This window comes from Condylura cristata, unplaced genomic scaffold, assembly GCF_000260355.1.
Source record: "Condylura cristata isolate star-nosed mole 26May11 unplaced genomic scaffold, ConCri1.0 scaffold00014, whole genome shotgun sequence".
NCBI lineage: Eukaryota > Metazoa > Chordata > Mammalia > Eulipotyphla > Talpidae > Condylura > Condylura cristata.
The window spans coordinates 42,466,961-42,479,286 of record NW_004567115.1 but is presented as its reverse complement, the minus strand read 5'-3'; positions in this window follow the sequence as shown (position 1 = coordinate 42,479,286).

Below are 12,326 nucleotides of genomic sequence, written 5' to 3'. Positions count from 1 at the left end.
GGGGGGGAAGGGAGGGAAATGCACGGGACTATGGTGGTGGCACAGGGGTGATTTGGTGATGGGAAACCCATGGGGATTACAATTGAGATGAAAAAAAAATGTGAAAAATGATGTTAAAATAAACTTTTTAATAAAAAAAAATGTTTTAGCTATTTTTACATATTATACATTTTTACTGATTAAGTTATGGGTAATTCGGTGAGAATTTTTATCGCACTTGATTGTATTTGTATTTATGCTTATTTTAAAGGCTTTAAAACTTTTATTATATTCTGTTTGCCTTCTGGAAAAAAATATTTCCTCTCATTAAAAACTTTTATGACCTTTACTGATATCTTAGAGTCTTCTTCATATGAGTTCTAAACATTTCTTTTTGAAGTTATTAATAGGATTTTAAAAATATTTTCTGTGTTTACGACCAGGATCTATATTTTATTACATCTTCTAAGGGGTTACTCCTGGCAGATAGGGAAATTATTGGTTTGTAAATAATTTCCAACCAGGTTACTGACATATTTTTAACTACACTAATTTTTCAGGCACTTGCCTTCAACATTCCAGATAAACAATTATATATCCAAAATAATTGCCCATAGAGTGTGAATACCTGAGAGCATGGTCATAACACATCTACAGAAGGCAGTGCTATTCTGCTCTCATACACATCTCCCTTACAACTTTCTTTCTAAAGGTTAAATAACTTAGTAGCCTCACTGCTGCAACAAAATACATTCATGTATTATAATGCACCTATAATTTAGGTTTATAGTAACAGCAGGTCTGGTCTAATGCAACTGCTTATAAAAAATATTGACAAGTAACTTGAGCTTACAGAGGTGTTACTGTTCAGCTCAAAGCCATTTTTACTCTTCTCCAGGTTTCCATGTGAACAATAGAATAAGCTTAAGAATAGTGGTCAAAAAGGTTTTTATGTATCAGCAATTATATTCTGAAGGAACTTCCATCAGCTAACTGTCTCAACCAGCTTCATAAAATACAGTTTTGCCTCACTATATGAAAGTAGATGGCTGCTGTGAAAGCTTTCATCAAGCAAAATGGCATAAATAGAAGAAACAATAATACTAATTTATATGGAAATATTTTTGATCAATTCCAAACACCCCAAAAGAGGTTAACAAATCCCATGAAATAAAATCACACTGCATATATTATAGTAAAAACAAGAGTGATGTCTCATAATAAGGGAGATGCAAATTAAAACCACAATGAGATACCACCTCACACCAGTGAGAATGGCACATCTTCAAACAACTAGCAACAACAAATGTTGGAACTCTCCTGCACTGCTGGTGGGAATGCAAACTAGTACAACCACTATGGAAAACTGTTTGGAAGTTCCTCAGACTGCTAAACATGGAGCTTCCCTACGACCCAGCAATCCCACTCCTAGATATCTACCCAAAAGACACAAAACACTGATTCAAAAAGATACTTGCACCCCCATGTTTACTGCTGCTTTATTTACAATTGGAAAAACATGGAAGCAGCCCAAATGCCCAAAAGTAGATGACTGTATAAAAAAGATGTGGTACGTATATACAATGGAGTATTACTCAGCAACCAAAAAAGAGAAACACATGTCTTTTGCAGCAACCTGGATGGAGCTGGAAAAGACCATGCTTAGTGAGATAAACCAGAAAGAGAAAGAGAAAGAAAAATACCGGATGGTTTCACTCATAGCGGAGTATAATGGACCAGGCGAGAAAATAACAAAAATAATGAACAACCATATACCGGAGACATTTTGCAGGGGTGGAGTGGGGAATGGGATCAAAGACAGGGGTGGGGGTGGGGAGGGAAGTGCATGGGATTATGGTGATGGCACACGGGTGACTTGGTGATGGGAAACCCCTGGGGATTACAATTGAGGGAAAAAAAATGTACAAAATGATGTAAAAATAAACTGTTATATAAAAAAAAAAACAGGAGTGATGTGAACATATAGTCTGTATATAATAGTTCTGTGAAGGAATTTGGGGGTGTCCCTCTCATAGTCTTTAGATGACTGCTGAAAAATAAAATCAGTGCCCACTCTTTTCATTTTTTGCCTTTTCTCATAAACATTAAAAACTCTTGGATTTATTTCGGTTAGCAAAAAGAGATATTAACTAAGTCTTTTGTAAAAACTCTGTGCCATAATGTGAACCTTCAAAAAGTGAGGGGTAGCCGTATAGGGTTATAACAATTGTTATCACAATTTTGTTAATAACAGCATTGCATGCTCACCAACTACTCATATTGTGGTGCCAGTGTTGCACAAACACATGCACAGATGTCACAAGATGAGAGGCAGGGAGGTGGTCTTGCTTAGTTAGTGTCCGAGTCATAATCCCCATCAACCAAAAGCTTCAGAACCCACCTGGGAACACTGGTTAGTTAACTGAGTGTTATGTTGATAGATTTTTCTAGTACTTGCCTGAACTTGATCTGTTAGATAATTCAACATCCCTTTGTCTGAGTTTCATTATAGACAAACTAAAAATTGCATAGTTCCACTGAATTTATGAGAAAACAACATTTCCCAAATAAAAATTTGTACTGTGTGTAGTGAATTCTCTTTCTTATTCTGTAAATTCTCATAAATCATTGCCTATGCTGCTATTGTAAACAAATGCATGCTTATTTGTTTTGTTAGTAGCTTTCAGGGTATTTCCCAGTGGCCAATCGGGGAGTATTTAAATATTTTTTATAGTATTGGGCACAAATAGGTGCCTAATCTATGAATTTTTTTGAGAGAAACATCAAGGTAAGACAACCCAAGTCAGAAGAAGATGAGAAAGCAACTAGCTAAAAACAGGCCAGATATGAAAGAGTCCACAGAAAAAGTTTAAATCCGCTTTTCTGTCTTAACAATACTTACTTTGGGATATAATAAATGAAACTATAGTTTCAAGTGAAATTAATTAGAGAATGTGGCTAAAAGCTTTCGAACAATTTCTTCTTCAGATCAGCTTGTGTACCCTTAGTGACTATTATAAAAAGGTAATGCATATCTGAAGGTCAGTGGCCACTTTTAAGGTCCTGAAATCGTGTTCTAATATAAAGAATTTTTCAACATTCTTGATGATGAACCTATTTATTCTTGCAATTTTGAAAAGGACTGATTTTTTTTTTCAGATAAGAGTTACATAAGCAGTAAGATATGGAAATTTATGGCTCTTGAACTCTCACAACTCCAAGATGTTAAAGTTTTTGCAGTAGAATTAAGAAAAAGCAATATAATTCACCTGGAAATCCATCACTTGAGCTTATATATCAATAACCCAGCTCACTCACCAATTCATTTCATAGAAATTACCACTAATGCATTACACACAAGGTCAGCCTTTTTGACCCTGCTTACTTTCACTGCCAAAACCAAAAGAAAAGCAAAAGATGCAAATTGTGGGTTAGGCTAAGAAAAGAGAGATTTGATTACTAAACACAATATCCTCAAAAAATTTCTGAGATAATATTTTAAATTATTTCTTCTTGTAGTATTAATCTCCATATCTTGATTCTGTTTTAATTGCTACTGAGTTTTCTGGGTTCCTCTGGCATTTATTTTCGTTGTCTGAAAATATGTTCAAAGGGTAGCACAGTCATTTAAAAACAGACAGAAAGATTTAGCTTTAATCCAAATTTCTCCAGAGAATTACATTTGGTTTCCTTTTACTAAAGCCACACATCATCTAGAATTCATCAGCTAGTTTAAATGCTACCTGGTCTACCATAGATCACTGTGGCTTTATGAAATTTCAGTATCTGTCCAGGAAAACACAGTATTTTCACATTATATATAAAAAGGCCCTGGTGAAGAGGTTTGGGATCTTAAATTAACTTCCCTTACCTCTCTGACTACACTCTTGTGTGAATAGGTCCCTAAAGCAAAAAAAGCAGATGTTACTTTATAGAATCATTTTGCATAAATGTTATTTTCATTGAACAGTAAATAAATTCCCTTCTTTATAGCAACATTCCACCTCAGAATGATAAGTCCCATCAACTTTCTGCCAATATGAATATTTCTCATAAGAATCGCATGAATGGAAACCATCAAAGATTAAATTTAAGTCTCAGGCGATTGCTACATCCTTCTCAAAGACTTATGATGTATGAACGAAGCAAAAGAACTTGCAGCATCCAAAGAGAGCAGTGATAACAAGGTCAATATGCTTTATTTGGAGAGTAAATCTGTTTCTGTTTGAGGCGTAAATCTCAAAACCCAAGGTAAGCATTTTAAGAGCATTCCTATCAGTGCCATGTCCACTCTAAAGAAAATCTCTTCACATTTTTTGTTTTCACTTGTGTGCTAGAGAAAAACAAATTAATCCTCAAAATACTTTCATGAGGTCAATTCCTGTTATGGTGGGCTCTAAAATTGTGGTTAACACTCTCACCTACAACTAAAATTTCTGCTTAAAGTAAAAAAACATTCTCTTAGAAGTATCAAGGAGATAACAAGATGATAAGGAGTGATTAGCTCTATCTGAGGGACAACTCTGAACCCAGAGCAAAGAGGAAGCTATATATTTCATTTGACACTTTTTACTATTCCTGGAAACTGAACATTGGTTGGAGAAGTCCATATTCAAAGAGAGAATGGGAATAAAATTTCAGGGACTCCTCAGAGTAGAGAGTAATAGGAGACAAAAGCCTGGGGTACAGTGGGGTACACCATCAAGGAAAGTTTACCACAGAAGTCAACCAGATATGTCACTCAAATTGTCATCTAAGAGGCCAGGGACTAGGGGGGACCCAGGTCATGAATTTGGCCAGACCCCAGAAAGAGTAGGCATGGAGTGTAAACACTGAAAATCTTCTGTAGAGCAGTGGTTCTCAAACTTGAGTGTGCATCAGAATTACATGGAAGTCTTGTTAAAATACAGAATGCTGGCCTCAAGCCCAGACTTTCTAATGCCATAGATCTTATATGATGACCCAAAACTTACATTTTCTAACAAATTCTCCAGGAATTAGATGGAAAAAAAAATTCAGAAGCAGAGCCACAGGTATTCAGATACTTGAGCTATAAATCAGATGATAACATCATTAGGCTTAATTTAACATCTATTATTTAAAATATAAAATGAGACATAAAATATTCTGAAGAAATTGTAAGTAGTGATATTATAGATTTCTTTCTTTTAAAAACTATAGATATTCTGGAAATGAAAAAGAAAGCAATAACATTTAAAAAATGATTACTAGAGAAAGCTGAGACAGAATTAGTGAACTGAAAGAAGAGGATAGATTAGAAATCTGAAAACGACAGTCCCATGCAAAATCTGGCCCACTGCTGTTATATATAAAGTTTTATTAGAACAAAGCCATGAACTCTCAGATACAAAAAAAAAAATCAGAGAAAGAATAAATATGTGCCATATATGTGCATAGCTTTTAACAAAGAAAATAAAAGCATGTATTACTAAAACAATAAAAACACAGCCATGTTCATTTATTTACATCTTATTTATGACTCCCGGGACCCAAGCTGGGGTTAGAAGAGCAGGACACCTAAGAAGCTAAGTGTAGGAGGCATGATTCACATGTAGTCTCATGCAAGTATTAATTGAATCACACGCAGCCTCATACAAGTATTAATTGATTCACATGTAGTCTCATGCAAGTATTAATTGAATCACACGCAGCCTCATACAAGTATTAATTGATTCACATGTAGTCTCATGCAAGTATTAATTGACTGACATGTAGTCTCATGCATGCATTAGTTCTGCACTTGTTCAGTCATGACAGTAGAGACTCTCTTAAATCTTATCCCCTGGTGGATTACTGCTCTACCCTTAAGTTGGTTTTGGAAGAAGGGATGAAAATTCTGAGTGGCAAATATATAGAGTTGTTAATTTTTGTTCACTTTTCTATAAGTATTTCAATTTTGTATTAAGTGCTCTCCTACATCAGGTAAAAAAAGAAACAACATTAAAACTGGAAATATTTTAACTCAGTAATAACAAAAATAATATATATCAAAACAAGTGGGCTGAAGTTAAGGCAATCATGCATACGTCAGAAAAGTAATAAGATGAATAGAAGCAATCTGTAAATCTATTTTCAAAATCAGGTGATGCAGCCATTCTGCTCTGGAATATATATCTTCAGAAAACAGTGCCTAAAGTACACACATTGCCTGTTGTAGCATTATTATACTACAGAACTAATGAATGATTGACTTACAGAAACAAGCAAAGCTGTGAGTTCTCAAAAACATGTTGTATAAAAGGAGCAAAGGAAAAAATGCATACCACTTCATTCCATGTCCATAAAATGCAAATCCAAATCAAACTGTCAGAATTAAGAACTGAATTAAAGGTAAAAGACAAAAATTATTATCAAAAAGGTACATAAATATATTCTATTGTTCTTACAAGTTTATTTCTTAACAGAGCGAAGATCACAATATTTCTTTACAAAATAACTGATAAATGTATGTTTATCTTTTGCATATCTTTACAGATAAACTATTAAATGTTCTAAAAGGAAAAAATATATACAGGAATTAACTGAATAAAAAAAGATGGAGATATTTTGTCCACTATCTACAGGCTTTTTTATTTCTAAAGTTGTTTCTATTATGACATCAAAATGACTAGCATATGTTGTTTGCTGTGTTGCTCTGTCAAATAAAAAAAAGTATAGAGTGATCTGTTGAATGAGTCCTTGTTAATAAGTGTGGGAAAATCACCAATTTAATTGAAAATATAAAAATGTACACAAATATTAAGTGAGTATATAGTATAATGAAAATGTAGATATTACCCAATTTCAACATTTATCAATATTTTACACATCTGTTCCCCCCAATTATTCTTTCTGAATATTTTATAGAAAAATCCAAACAGCATGTCATTTCATCTGTAAATACCTCAGCATTCCATTAACAAATCATATAGATTTCTAGCAGCAAAACTGTGATCACATCAAAGTTTCCATTCATTCTTTATTATCCTCAATGTATGTTTAACTGTGCTTGGTTATCTCAACAATATTATTATAGTTGTCCATTTTGAATAAGGATCTAAATAAACTCTGCACAGAGCCCTCCCTGGTGGTACAAGGGGTTAAGTTGTACACTATGAAGCTATCAGCAGCCCATGCAGCACAAATTCCATTCCAAGCCAGAGAGCTGGCACACTTGGCACAGCAGACCTCTCCTGTGTCACCCACTGCTCCCCGATGCAATATATTTCAGTAGATCTGCCATTCTATCTCTGGTGAATCCTCTCACCACCACCCCATGCCCCCACAACCCCCACCTCTGGCCTGCATGCAACTTTAGTATGTCTAAATAAATAAATCTTAAATAAATAAACTCCACACATTGCATTTTATCCTTAACATTTTCTCTTGTCCATTCCCATTGTAGCACTTTTTAAAAGTCCTACAATCTAGACCTAGAAACCAAATGAGGCCCTCCCTAGTGGTGCATCAATTTAAAGCTTAGCACTGCAAGCTAGCAGCAGCCGATTTGGTGTGAGTTCAATCCCTGGCCAGGAAGGTGACCCGTAGGGTTGAGCAGACCTGTCTCTCCAGTGGTTCCCCTCAGCAGTGTACTTCATCCATTTGCCTGTTCTGCTCCCCACTCTGTCTCTGGTGAATCTTTTCACCACTTCTACACCTCTGGCCTGTACCCCAGTTCTGTATGCATAAATAAATAAATCTTAAAAAAAAGAAATCAAATGATTTGCATTGTAGAAAATCATATGATTTACATTTGGCTGATTGTTTCTTGGTAGTGTTGACAATTTTTTCTTTAACTGCCTAATATTTTTCTTTTTCAATGTATACAAACTTTCTTCCCAGTCATGATACCACAGCATTCATGTACAGAACCAGTGTGTTCTTTGGGTAGCATCATTCTGCTAGAGTAGCCATGAAAACTCAATTAACACCTTGAAAGGAATAAAAATTATTTCCAAAAACATGCTTTTCAGTTAACAATGGTAAGGTCCAAACCATCTATTTGATGCAATAATAACTGCATTACTATATATCTAAGTCTAATTATAGAAAAGACTTAAAAAATAATGGACTTTTCAACTCATTATTTTTAGAATAATGAACTCTTTTCCAATTAACTATCACTCCTTAACCCTAAATCAATCTTTTCTTTTCACTCAAGAAAGTCTCATTTGCAGCACAAATCCCTTATTTTATAGCAGAGTTTCTCATTTGTGGGTCATTCAATGTGTCCTCATTGCATTCATGGGATACCAAATCTAGATAAATTGAGGAACATGATTAAATATGCTTTTAAATGAATAACTAGATTTCAAATTAACAGTTAAACTATCCTGTGTTAGTGAGACAGTGATGTTACTTGAAAGTTTTCACCAACTTATTTATTTCAGGTCTAATAATGAATATTGTGAGTTATGGGTCAGGTCCCATATAGAGTTGATTACTTCATTTACTTTCTATTTCTACCTAATTTGAAATGGAAATAAATCATCTATAATGAGTTTGAATGATTTTGTGCCTCACGTTATAGTTCTAGATATTTGAGTCAGAACTAAAATTATACATTAAATTATTAGGAGGTTCCATATTCAGAACCATGTCCTGTGTGCTAAAAGATGCTAAATTTATTGGTATAATAAATTTTATAATATATAATAAAATTCATTTCACCAAAATGATTAAGAAGGGACACAGCATTAAACAGAATTCTAATTATCTTTTTGAAACTTAGTTATGAAAAATATTTCTTCATGTTCTACAGAAGCATTTAAATTTGTTTTTGAAAATATATCAAAAAATGTGTCATTCATTTTTTTAAACTGACAGGTGAAGAAAAATTTGAGGACTGAAAAAAATCACATTCTTGGCATGGAGCTGTAAGCACCAATTTAGACTTCTTAAGAAATCCTGTTATCTTATCATCAATATTAACATCATGTTGTCACTACTGTAATATATTCAGACTATTCAAGTTACTACACATATTCTTGAGATATGTCACAAAGCAAAGTGTCTGAAACCAGAGAATCAGCCCTTAATCGATTTTTCATTGGTTGTATGAATCTTTTTAAGACATCTTCTCTCTCCTTTGAAAAACTCCCAGGAGTAACTTTCCCCTGACAACTATTCTCAAAGAAAAGTCTTAGGTCTTACTTTCATTTCTATCCATATCTTCAAATAGCAACTGGGAAAGGCAAGTATTTAATGGTCACAATTACCCATCTTCATAATGCTTCCTAACCTCATGGACATTAAATCCAGAATGGACATAAGGCCAACCATTAGCTAAATAAAAACAACACTTGACACTTAAATGCCTACTTTATTTATGTCTCGAATTCCTACCAGTGACTGTAGCATGTCATGAAGGTTGCTTGCTACTGATGCCAAACACCTTTGTGTGACCACAATTAAAAAGACTTGTATAGGCCCTCCCTGGTGGTGCAGCGGATTAAAGCATGGCACTAAGAAGCTAAAGTCACTGCAGCACGAGTTCAGTCCCTGACCAGGGAGCTGACCCACACGGCGCGGCAGACCTCTCCTGGCCCACCTACTGCTCCCCTCAGCAGTGTACTATGTCAGTTGGCTTGTTCTGCTCCCCACTCTGTCTCTAGTGGAGCCTCTCACTGCCTCTGTACCCCAGTTCTATAAGCATAAATACATAAATCTTTATTTAAAAAAAGAAAGACTTGTCTATTTCCCCATATATTAGCTGATACATGGGGATATGCTAAGAATGGGTCCATCACAAGACACTCCGCTAGCTGGTAAACAAAATAATGACCACAGGACATTTACCATAATTTACCAATTAACCACAGTGATAACTGCTCATCCACTGTGGGTGTCATGGCACTATCCGATGGTGCCTCCTCCCCTTCCTCTTTACACATCCATGCTTCGGTCATATTCTCTTGCATGGTAAGGCTAGCTTTCGCTTGCCACCATCTCTTTGCATGAAGTTCTCCTTGCTTTCCTGCTGGCTTGTGGCTGCTGTGCTGGACATAGGTACTTCCATCTAATGTTTCACATGGCTGCCTCTAAAACCAGGGTGGAGAGAGGGCACAGGACTATGGTGATGGCACATGGGTAAATTGGTGGTGGGGAGACCACAGGGATTACAACTGAGATGAAAAAATATACAAAGAAGAAGAATTATGTAAATACATATGTACATGTAAAATAAAAAAAAAAGTATTTCCTTAGTAAAATCTATCCAAATTTCTCAATATATGTGGATAGCCAATCCACATGCCCAGTCACTTACCATCACATTTGGAAGGGACACTGAAAATTACTGAATGATTAATAAGTATGAGCATCAATCAGAAGAGACATGGGCACCGTTGCATTGGTGCATAATTGCCAAACATAGCCTGAAAATATGATCCCTTTTATTATCTTCAGAGCATTTGTCACTATCTGAAATTTTCTTGGCTGTGACTTGCTTTTTCTCAACAAGAATTTAAGCTCTACGAGAACAGAGTTTTCTTCACCACTGCTTCCTGAGAATAAAGTTTGACACATAACAGGTGTTCAATATGGACTGTGATATGTGCGTGGTTTTGCTCGGAAGAGTACAACCTTGAAGAGTATCTAGAGTTTGTTTTCTTATCTGTCATTACCAACAGCATTAGGTTATTACACATGAGAGGATATTCTGTTACCAATCTAGGCCGTTTACTGAACTCTGTTTCAACATGGAGGGTACAAAAGCTCGAGGCTGTCTGCCATTGGCTGACAGCAGTAACTGTCAAGCTTAGTAAGCTCTGAACAGGCTACAGACACTGTCCATTCCCACCAAGGGCACCCAGGGCCCATGGACAACGCATTGATTACCATGTTATAGGGCAGTATTTGACTTCAGGTTAATAAATATCCAAATAACCACTAGTGCCAAAGTGAGAACTTTCAAACTAAATTACATACTTTTCTCACAAGAAAGATTAAGAGAATCTTAAAAAATGGCAAGTTATTAAAAAATATGGAAAAGAAAAATATAATCAGAAGGGTCACCAAATTTCTGTAAATTTTAACAATAGTCATAAGAGTTGACCTGAAAATTACCCATAAGGACAGTAATAGCAAAATATACTAAAACTTACAAGGCACCAGCCCCTCTCCCAAACTTTCCTTACCTAGTGAATATGGACAATAGTATCTACTACAGGGAATGTTGTGAATAATTTATCACACTGCCTGGAAATGTAAAAAATGCTAGGTAGACATTGCTTATGATGATAATTTCAGTAATTAATTAAAAAAAAAAACAGACATGAGGCCCTCCCTGGTGGTGCAGCGGATTAAAGCACTGCACTAAGAAGCTAAAGCCAGCTCCATGTGAGTTCGATCCCTGCCTGGAGGTGACCCACATGGTGTGGCAGACCTCTCCTGACCTAGCCGCTGCTCCTTTCACGAGTGTACATCAGTTGGCTTGTTCTATCCCCCACTCTGTCTCTGATGAATCCTCTCATTGCCCCTGCACCTCTGGCCTGTACCCCAGTTCTCTATGCATAAATAAATAAATAGATAGATAGATAGATAGATAGATAGATAGATAGATAAATAAATAATAAGTAAAAACAGACATGAAGTAACTCTGTTTATCATCTTATTATTCCAGGAATGTCAAAATCTTCATACTGAAAAATCAGGTTAAGAGTGGTGGACCCAGGGCTGTGTAATAACAAACCCCCTGTACTTTCCAGTCTCCCTTAACACTCACAACTTTAGGGAGAAAAGCCACTTGACAAAGTTATCGTGACTATGGACACTTTGGACACTTTTTTCTAAATCCTCACCTTCTAAACTCAAAAACAACACTTTTGGGTGATTAAAGAGAGAGAATTGTGAAGCTGAACAGGGCTTCCCAGCTCCTGGCTTTACAGATGAGGCAAGTACATCTCAGAGGAGAAGCCGGTGGGCTGAGTCCTATCACAGTCACTGCCAGTCAATCCAACAAGTGTATTGAGTATTTATCATGTACTAGGCAACCTGCCTGCTGTGACAAGAGGCAGAGCATAAATAAGGCATAAGTTCTTCCTCCAAGTAACTCACAGTAACGGGAGAGGAGAAAACACAGGAACTAAGAAACGACAATCAAAAGTGTTGCTTGTCATAGCAAGGAGCACAGAATGTGCTATGGCAGATGAAAAAAAAAAAAAAAGATTGGCTCTGCTTGGAAGTAAAACAGAACAGTTTTATTATTATTACTTATGCATACAGAACTGGGGAACATGCCAGAGGTGCAGGGGCCTTGAGAGGATTCACCAGAGACAGAGTGGGGAGCAGAACAGGCAGATCGACGAAGTACACTGCTGAGGGGAGCAGCGGGCGGGTCAGGTGAG